The sequence below is a fragment of the Hordeum vulgare genome, chromosome 7H (assembly GCF_904849725.1).
Source record: "Hordeum vulgare subsp. vulgare chromosome 7H, MorexV3_pseudomolecules_assembly, whole genome shotgun sequence".
In the NCBI taxonomy this organism is placed as follows: domain Eukaryota; kingdom Viridiplantae; phylum Streptophyta; class Magnoliopsida; order Poales; family Poaceae; genus Hordeum; species Hordeum vulgare.
Window position 1 is genome coordinate 15,883,606 of NC_058524.1, and position 8,990 is coordinate 15,892,595.

Below are 8,990 nucleotides of genomic sequence, written 5' to 3' on the forward strand. Positions count from 1 at the left end.
ATAAAATCATCGAAAGAGACCGATAGAGCGCAAGAATGATTAAAATTACCCTTGAAGCATGTCCTGCGGGCTTTGGAACTGTTCCAAGGGTCTCGATAATGGGTCGAAGGCATCAACTCTTCCCTTATCAATTTGAATGTCCAACAGAATCCAATGGAAGCTGCACATGTATATGTATATGTATATGTGTGTGTGTGTGTGTGTGTGTGTGTGTGTGTCTATATATATATATATATATATATATATATATATATATATATATATATATGTCAGTAACTTATCAATTACACTTATAAGTGAATGGACACAACAGAGTAAAGACCCTCACCTGAAGTTGTATGGAAACAGTATGTGGTCACAGAAATTTTGATTTGTTAGAAACCTTAGAAGGTTTTCCTCCGTCTCCTTGGGTTTGTCAGTTAGCGTCGCTATATGTATTTTATCTGGGTCAATAAACCCAATATTTAGGATGTTCTTACTTTTACACTCCAAAATCTTCATTCCGCATAATAGAGTACAAGTTATATATAGACAATGAATTGAAATAACTAAACAAGTTATATGTAGACAACGAATTGAAAAACTTACAGACAATAGCAACTCATAAGCGATTTGTCGAGGGCGTCGCCATTGTACATCTGGAAGAGTTCATCAAAGTCGATATGGATTTCTTCGGAGCGGCCGTAGTACTCCCGTGGGACACTCAGCACGATCATCGTTTTCCCATTCTTTGATTCACTTAAGTACCATTTATGCAAGTAACGCATATTTGTTGGGAGATCATCTTTGCTGACCAAAGGCTCGCCCATGACAAACTGTGGCTTAGGGGCTACCATAGCCTTGGGTATCCTGTCGTCTTGGGAAGCCAGCAAATCTTCAACCGAGATACCACATTCATCCGCCAACTCCTTTTCTCTTTCAAAAGCTTGCCCCTGCACCGGAGGGGGAACATTCTCGGTTAACACCTTGAGGGGTGGGATCGACTGTTTGGCCTGTTGTCCAAGCTGAGGAACGTCTGATTTTTTCTTTCTTGTAGTTGAACTTGATTTGCTCCCACTTGCACTTGCACGTGAGCTGCTCTTTTTCACTTCCTTCTGCAATGTGCGTGTATAGTCATCAGGCTTATAGTGTAAGTCATACTGTGATGGAAGGGTTATGAAGTCTTTTGCCCATGCTATTTGCTTCTCGGTGTATTCCGGGCGGGGCTCGGGTTCCTTCTTTTTCATCTACGCCTCATGTTGTTCCTTTGCTATCCTGGCGTTTTCCTCGGGGGTACGATCATAAGGTCTGATAGGAAGATTAGCATGAGGTACCTTTGGGAGGGGCGACAGTTTGCGCTTTGGGGAGCTCCCTCGCTTAGAAATCATCGACGGAGCATTCTTGCTGGCACGCTTCCGCTTAGTATCATGTGCGGGCGGCGGCGGAGACGGACGACCCAAGTCCGGCGGCGGTGATCGAGATGGACTCGTGTTGTGCTGGCCGACGTCATGTGGAGGGCTTGGAGGTAATGGAGGTTTAGGTGACCTGCGATGACTCGGAGGCAGTGTTGTCCTTGGGGCCGAGCCTGGAAGCTTGATGTAGTTCTTGTCCCATAGGATGACTCCACCCAGTACTTCTCCGAGTGTCCTCTCATCTTCGGGTCCAGCTATGTCGAGCTCCATATCATTAAACCCCGTCATGATTTCATCCACCCCGACTTTAGCAAAGCCAGCTGGAATCTCACGGCCATGCCAGCGTGCATCAGGGCCAGAAGGTAAAGCTTGTCCGACGGCCACCTTCATGGATATGTTCTTGAATTTCTGATGGAGTTCACATGATGTTGACTCCTTGATTCCATCCACGGGGTAGCCGGGACCGCCCTCTATCATTCTTCGTTCATCGTCGGACGGGGCCTCAGATTCAGCCACGCTGCTTTTCCGCTTAGATGGGGCGCCGGTAATATCAAGTGCATGATCTTCCTCGCGCGGTACTCCTCTAAGCTCATCAATCTGCTTCTGTTGCTCGTTAATCCTGGCAAGCAACTGGTTGAACTTGTCATTCTCCTCATCCTGCTGCCGCTCCTTTGCTCTCTCTCGGCTTCTGTAAGTGTCTTGGTCTCTGGCAAACCCAAGCCACCACGCTAAGAAGGACCGAAGCCTCACGTTCATCCTCCATGTTCGTCATTGCCGAGGACCAGTGTGAGCAAATCTTTATCTCTATCTGCAGTGAACTTTCTTTGTCCCTCCTTAAGTTCTTTCACTATCCTTTTCCAATTCTCCCTGGGTATCCTAAGATCGTCATTGCAGATGAGGTCCCCTGTTGTTTCGTCGTACGACCCACCATGCGCAAGGAACCAATTTCTTGCTCTCAATTCCCACTCATCACGGAGTGGTTCAGGTACGATGCCTTTATCTATCAGATCTTGCTCTTTCTTATTCCACTTTGGGATGGCAGTCTCATAGCCCCCTGGCCCCAGCTTGTGGTGATATTTCTTCTTGTCGGCATTTATCTTGTTCTTTTCTGATAATGCCTGGGCATCTTCTGACTCCTTGTACTCTTGAAATGCCTTCCACTGATTCGCCTGCTTGGCTAGATACCCCTCGAATACTGGCACTTTATGTGTCTTCAGATAGTTTTTCCATAGCTTCTTCTTCCAGCTACGGAACAGTTCGGCCATCTTCTTCAGAGTCCACTGCTTGACTTTGGCCCTCAGTTTGTCTGCGGCATCTTCATTCTCACATTCTGGCAGGTTGAAATGTGACATGAGATCATTCCAAAGATTATCTTTGTACCTTTCGGCGACATAGTCACTATCGGCTGCCCCTTTGCGCTTGTTCCACTCCCAAACGCTGATCGGGACGTGATGCCTAACGAGAACTCCACATTGCTTCTTGAATGTGTCAGCAGCATTCTTAGGAAGCTTGGGTTCGCCCGTAGGAAATATCACCTCAAATGTGTAATGCGTCCGTGCATCCAACTTTCTAGTCGGGCCTCGTTTCGTAGTTTTGCTCGATGTGGAGGCCTAAGAGGGAGAAACATTCGTCAAATGAATGTATATATATACAATATAGAGTTATCTCCAATATTTTTCACATATTACAAGTGATTGTCGAACTTCATATGTATACCTCGCCGGACTTCTCCTCTTCACCGGCTTCTCCATCAGTGGAGCTATCACCTTCTCCGTCATTGGACCTATCTCCTGCCCCATCGGCTTCATCTTCGTGTCGCTCGACCTCCATTCCAACGTCCTGGTTTAGCTATGACGACGGAGATTCAGCTGGTTCAACGTCGGGGCCGTCTTTGATTATATCTTCGAGAAGTTCTTCCTCTTCGAGGTTCCTGATATGTGGATCCATAGTTCTGCAAAAAACGGATTCTCTTAACCTTTGTACCAAAAAAGAATTATTCTATCAAGAACTCCGTTCCAAAAGAACTTAAGTCCCGGGTCGTGGCTCCACCCGGGATTCCTAGATTTCTGCATAGTATTCAAAGTAGGAGTACTTTTCCAATTTGAGCATTCAATAAGCAAAACCAAATCGTAAAATAAAGTAGTATTCAAATTAGCATGTATTCAATTATAAGCTAATACATCATCACTTTTGTTCGTACATCGTCGAATATTATCACTAATACTCCTCGAATACTATCATACATATAGCATCACTGATACATCTAGAACCGTAGCGCCCGACGGGTATCGGCGCAGGCGGTGGACACCCAAAGAGAAGGAACCATCACAGGATCATAACTCCAATGAGATCCCCAAAGAACCTGCCAGGTATGCTCGAACCTTCCCTCGAAGGCAACCATGTAGCGACGGACGTGCTCATCCTCCTCGCTGACACGGTGACGTACCACCCCCGTGGTGTCCGGAAGCCTCGGCACCCTCACTGGCCCACGCGACTGCCACCAAACAAGGATCAGGTCAACGACGGGCTGGCTCCTCACCAACCTACGCCCCCCGGAAGGTAGCACCTCCCAATACCAGCCGGGCGGAGCCAAGTCCCAGACAGGGCCCCTCTGATCAAGCAGGTGTCCTCCGCCGAGTCGACGACGAGGATGCGGGATAGGCATCGTAAAATGAACTAAAAAAATAAACTAGTTCTATTAATTTTCTTGCTAAAAATAAACTATTAACACTTAAGCATATACAATAGCAAAATTAAACTATTAACACTTAAGCATATACAATAGCAAAATTAAGCAATAATCTAAAAAACACTATTAACACTTAAGCATATACACTATACAATAGCAAAATTAAATGACAAAAAAAATATATTTCTTCTTCTTGTAACCCTAAACTAATTTTTCCTCTTCTTCTATTTCTCCTCTTCTTCTACTTCTTCTTCTACTTCTACTTCTACTTCTCCTCTTATTGTAGTACTTCTCCTCTTCTCTTCTTCTACTTCTCCTCTCCTCCTCTTCTAATTTTTTCTCTTATTCTACTTCTCCTCTTCTTCTATTTTTCCTCTTCTTCTCCTCTCCTCCTCTTCTTATTCTCCTTTTTCTTCTTTTCTTCTCCTCCTCTTCTTATTTTCATTTTTCCTAATCTTATTTTCTTATTTTTGTTCATATTTCTTCTTCTTGTAACCCTAACCTAATTTTAAATATTACTAACCCTAATAATCTAGCACAAACCTAATAACAATAGGAATTAAATGACAAAAAAATCTTTTTCTTTTTCTTCTTTTCTTCTCCCTTTTCTTCTTTTCTTCTCCTTTTTATTCCTTTCTTCTCCTTTTTCTTCTTCTCTTCTCCTTTTTCTTCTTTTCTTCTACAGGCCGGAGTGTTGGGGAGGAGCGGGCGGGGGGCTTACCGGCCGGAGCTGTCGACGGCGCGCGGCGTGGAGGACGGCGTGGTGGACGGGGCGACGGCGAGGAGGACGGCGCGACGGCGAGGAGGACGACGACTACGGCAAGGAGGACGGCGCGGCGGCGAGGAGGACGACGCGGCGGCGAGGAGGACGGCTGACGGCGAGGAGGACGGCAGGCGGCGGCGAGCAGGACGGCGGGCAGCCTGACGGCGTCCTCGAGTTCGTCGATGTGCTGCGCCGGGCAGGAGAACGAGAGGAAGAAGAAGAGAAATGGACGATTTGGGTTGGAAATTTTCGAAGTCCCGCTTATATAGGTGGATCTTTAGTCCCGGTGCGTGGCTCGAGCCGGGACTAAAGACCCCCTTTAGTCCCGGGTGGAGCCACGCCCCGGGACTAAAGGCCTCTTTTCGGGCAGACCAAGAGGCGGGAAGCAGGGGGCCTTTAGTCCTGGTGCGTGGCTCCAGCCGGGACTAAAGGGGGTCTTTAGTCCCAGGGTGTGGCCCCACCCGGGACTAAAGCCCCTCCTCGGCTGCACGATAAGTTTAGTCCCACCTCGCCCAGCGAGGGGGACAAACACTTGTTTATAAGTCCCGTCGCACCTTGTCCATCGAGCTCCTCTCTAAAGCAGGCTTACGGGCCTAAACTTACTGAAAATTGAAACTATATTCGAAATTGTGGATAAAATTCAATCTGAATTCAAAGTGAGTTGAATTCAGGTTGAATTTTGTCTATGATTCTCATATAGTTTCAATTTTTTTCTATTTTCAAAATTAATTATTTTGACTATCCAAACTATTAACTTATTTTGTTATTTTCAATTAAAAACTATGTTTATTAAAAATTCTTTTTGCATATTTGAGAATTTGACAAAACTATGATAATGGAAAGTGTTTCAAATTGAATAAATAATGCAAAACTTTTTTTTATTTTCATAATTAATAATTTTTACTATCCAAACTATTAACTTATTTTGTTATTTTCAATTAAAAACTATGTTTATTAAAAATTCTTTTTGCATATTTGAGAATTTGACAAAACTATGATAATGAAAAGTGTTTCAAATTGAATAAATAATGCAAAACTATTTTCTATTTTCAAAATAAATAATTTTGACTATCCAAACTATTATCTATTTTTTTATTTTCAATTAAAAACTATGTTTATTAAAAATTCGTTTTGCATATTTGAGAATTTGACAAAACTATGATAATGAAAAGTGTTTCACATTGAATAAATAATGCAAAACTATTTTTTATAATTAATAATTTTGACTATCCAAACTATTACCTATTTTTTTATTTTCAACTAAAAACTATGTTTATTAAAAAATTCTTTTCGCATATTTGAGAATTTGACAAAACTATGATAATGAAAAGTGTTTCAAATTGAATAAATAATGCAAAACTATTTTTTATTTTCATAATTAATAATTTTGACTATCCAAACTATTATCTATTTTGTTATTTTCAATTAAAAACTATGTTTATTAAAAATTCTTTTTGCATATTTGAGAATTTGACAAAACTATGATAATGAAAAGTTTTTAAAATTGAATAAATAATGCAAAACTATTTTTTATTTTCATAATTAATAATTTTGACTATCCAAACTATTATCTATTTTGTTATTTTCAATTAAAAACTATGTTCATTCAAAATTCTTTTTGCATATTTGAGAATTTGACAAACTATGATAACGAAAAGTGTTTCAAATTGAATAAATAATACAAAAATATTTGTTATTTTCATATATAATAATTTTGACTATCCAAACTATTATCTCTCGAAGTAGCAGCGTTTCGAAAGAGAACTCATCTTTTACAAAGGAATTTCATTTTTTTGAACTTATTTGAACTCCATACTTTTTGTGTGTTCAAAATGCACCATTCAAAGGCACATCACAAAATTTCAACAATTTCTGACTTCATTTGGTATATTTCGTGCATTTACTTATTTGTTTTGAGCTAGTTGACCCTGAAATTGAAAAGCACTACAAATGAACTCTGAAAATGTTGAAAGTTGGCATGCTATCATCATTTCACCCACATAGCATGTGTTAAAAAGTTGAGAGGGCTACGACAAAAACTAGATACAGTTCGTGTACAAAACGGACAATCTCTCTCGAAGTAGGAGCGTTTCGAACGAGAACTCGTCTCTTACAAAGGGATTTCATTTTTTTGAACTTATTTGAACTCCACACTTTTTTGTGTTCAAAATGCACCATTCTAAGGCAAATCACAAAATTTCAACAATTTCTGACTTCATTTGGTATATTTCGTGCATTTACTTTTTTTTTGAGCCAGTTGACCCTGAAATTGAAAAGCACTACAAATGAACACTGAAAATGTTGAAAGTTGGCATGCTATCATCATTTCACCCAGATAGCATGTGTTAAAAAGTTGAGAGGGCTACGACAAAAACTGCATGCAGTTCGTGTACAAAACGGACAATCTCTCTCGAAGTAGCAGGGTTTCGAAGAAGAAGAAGCGACCCCCACAACAAAAGTGGTTCCCGGTACGCCACGTGGTTCCGCTGCACACCACGTGGTTCCGCTGCACGCCACGTGGGACTAATTGTCTTTCATTTTTAAATGACTGTTTTAATCAAAAACAAATCTGTTACAGAAGGGATTTCATTTTTTGAACTTATTTGAACTGAAGACTTTTTGTATATATATGTGGTCGAAATGCATGATACCATGAAGTTAGAAAGGGCTAAACCATTCAAAACTAGCAAATGAAGTTAGAAAGGGCTAAACCATTCAAATTTGGAAACTATAATGGCACAAACAGAAACTAGACATATATAAATTAGTCCAAGAAGTACATGATACTAGTCCAAACAGTACATAATAATAGCTACCATAGATATATATACAAGTGTTCGACGTTCAGAACACTACTCGTCTGAAACATCTGAATCAGAATGTCCACCTTCCTCGAGGTGACGGTGGCCATAGTGGACGACTCGAATCTTGCGGTACAACTCGTATGAAACGTATGCATCTTTTGCTGCATACTCAATGTTGATATCATCAAGTGGGCCCTTCTCCCAAAGTTTGTGCTGAGACTTTCGGAAATTGGTCTTCATATCAGCATATGAATCGTCGATCAAGGCAACTGCCATATGAGTCATCGAAGTCCTGTCATGTCGAAGCCTGAATATCGTTTGGAGATCAACGAGGCAACCAGCTGGTATCTAAATACTGAAGCTGTGCCTCATCTTAAGCTTGTCGTTCCTTATGTCAACGGAAGCAAAAGTGATGCCGCTGCGAAGGAAGTCCATGAGTTCTGGACAATGCTTGTCACTCCTGCAACAGAAACAAATTAAAATGGAACAAATATTACATACTGCTGCAATAAGGAAACATGTTTCACTACAACTAAAGAGAAAATTATCTTTAGGATTCAAATAGAACATATGCAATGGAACCTAGAGAGATCACTATAGCTATCCAATGAAACCTAGAGAGATCACTAGCTATATGCAATTTTCATGACTATGACATATCATATTGCTATCCAATGGAACCTAGAGAGATCACTAGCTATATTCAATTTTCATAACCTTGGATCAAAGAACACCGCATAAAATTGTATCACTACAACTATGATTTCAATGGAACATATTGAACCAATCAGATTTTTCAGATTGTGGAACACTATTCCAATCAGATTGTGTTCCCTTCAACTAATCAAAATTGTTTCACTACAACTATTTGAAGGGAACCAACTATGATTCCAATGGAACATATTAAACACTAGTTGATTCTAATACGATTTTTCAGATTATGGAACACTATTCCAATTAGATTGTGCTCCCCTTCAACTAATCAAAATTGTTTCACTACAACTATTTGAAGGGAACTAACTATGATTCCAATGGAACATATTAAACACTAGTTGATTCTAATACGATTTTTCAGATTATGGAACACTATTCCAATTAGATTGTGCTCCCCTTCAACTAATCAAGATTGTTTCACTACAACTATTTGAAGGGAAGCAACTATGATTCCAATGGAACATATTAAACACTAGTTGATTCTAATACGATTTTTCAGATTATGGAACACTATTCCAATTAGATTGTGCTCCCCTTCAACTAATCAAAATTATTTCACTACAACTGTTTGAAGGGAACCAACTATGATTGAAACAAATAAACTTACAATGTCATTATCTTGGATCAAA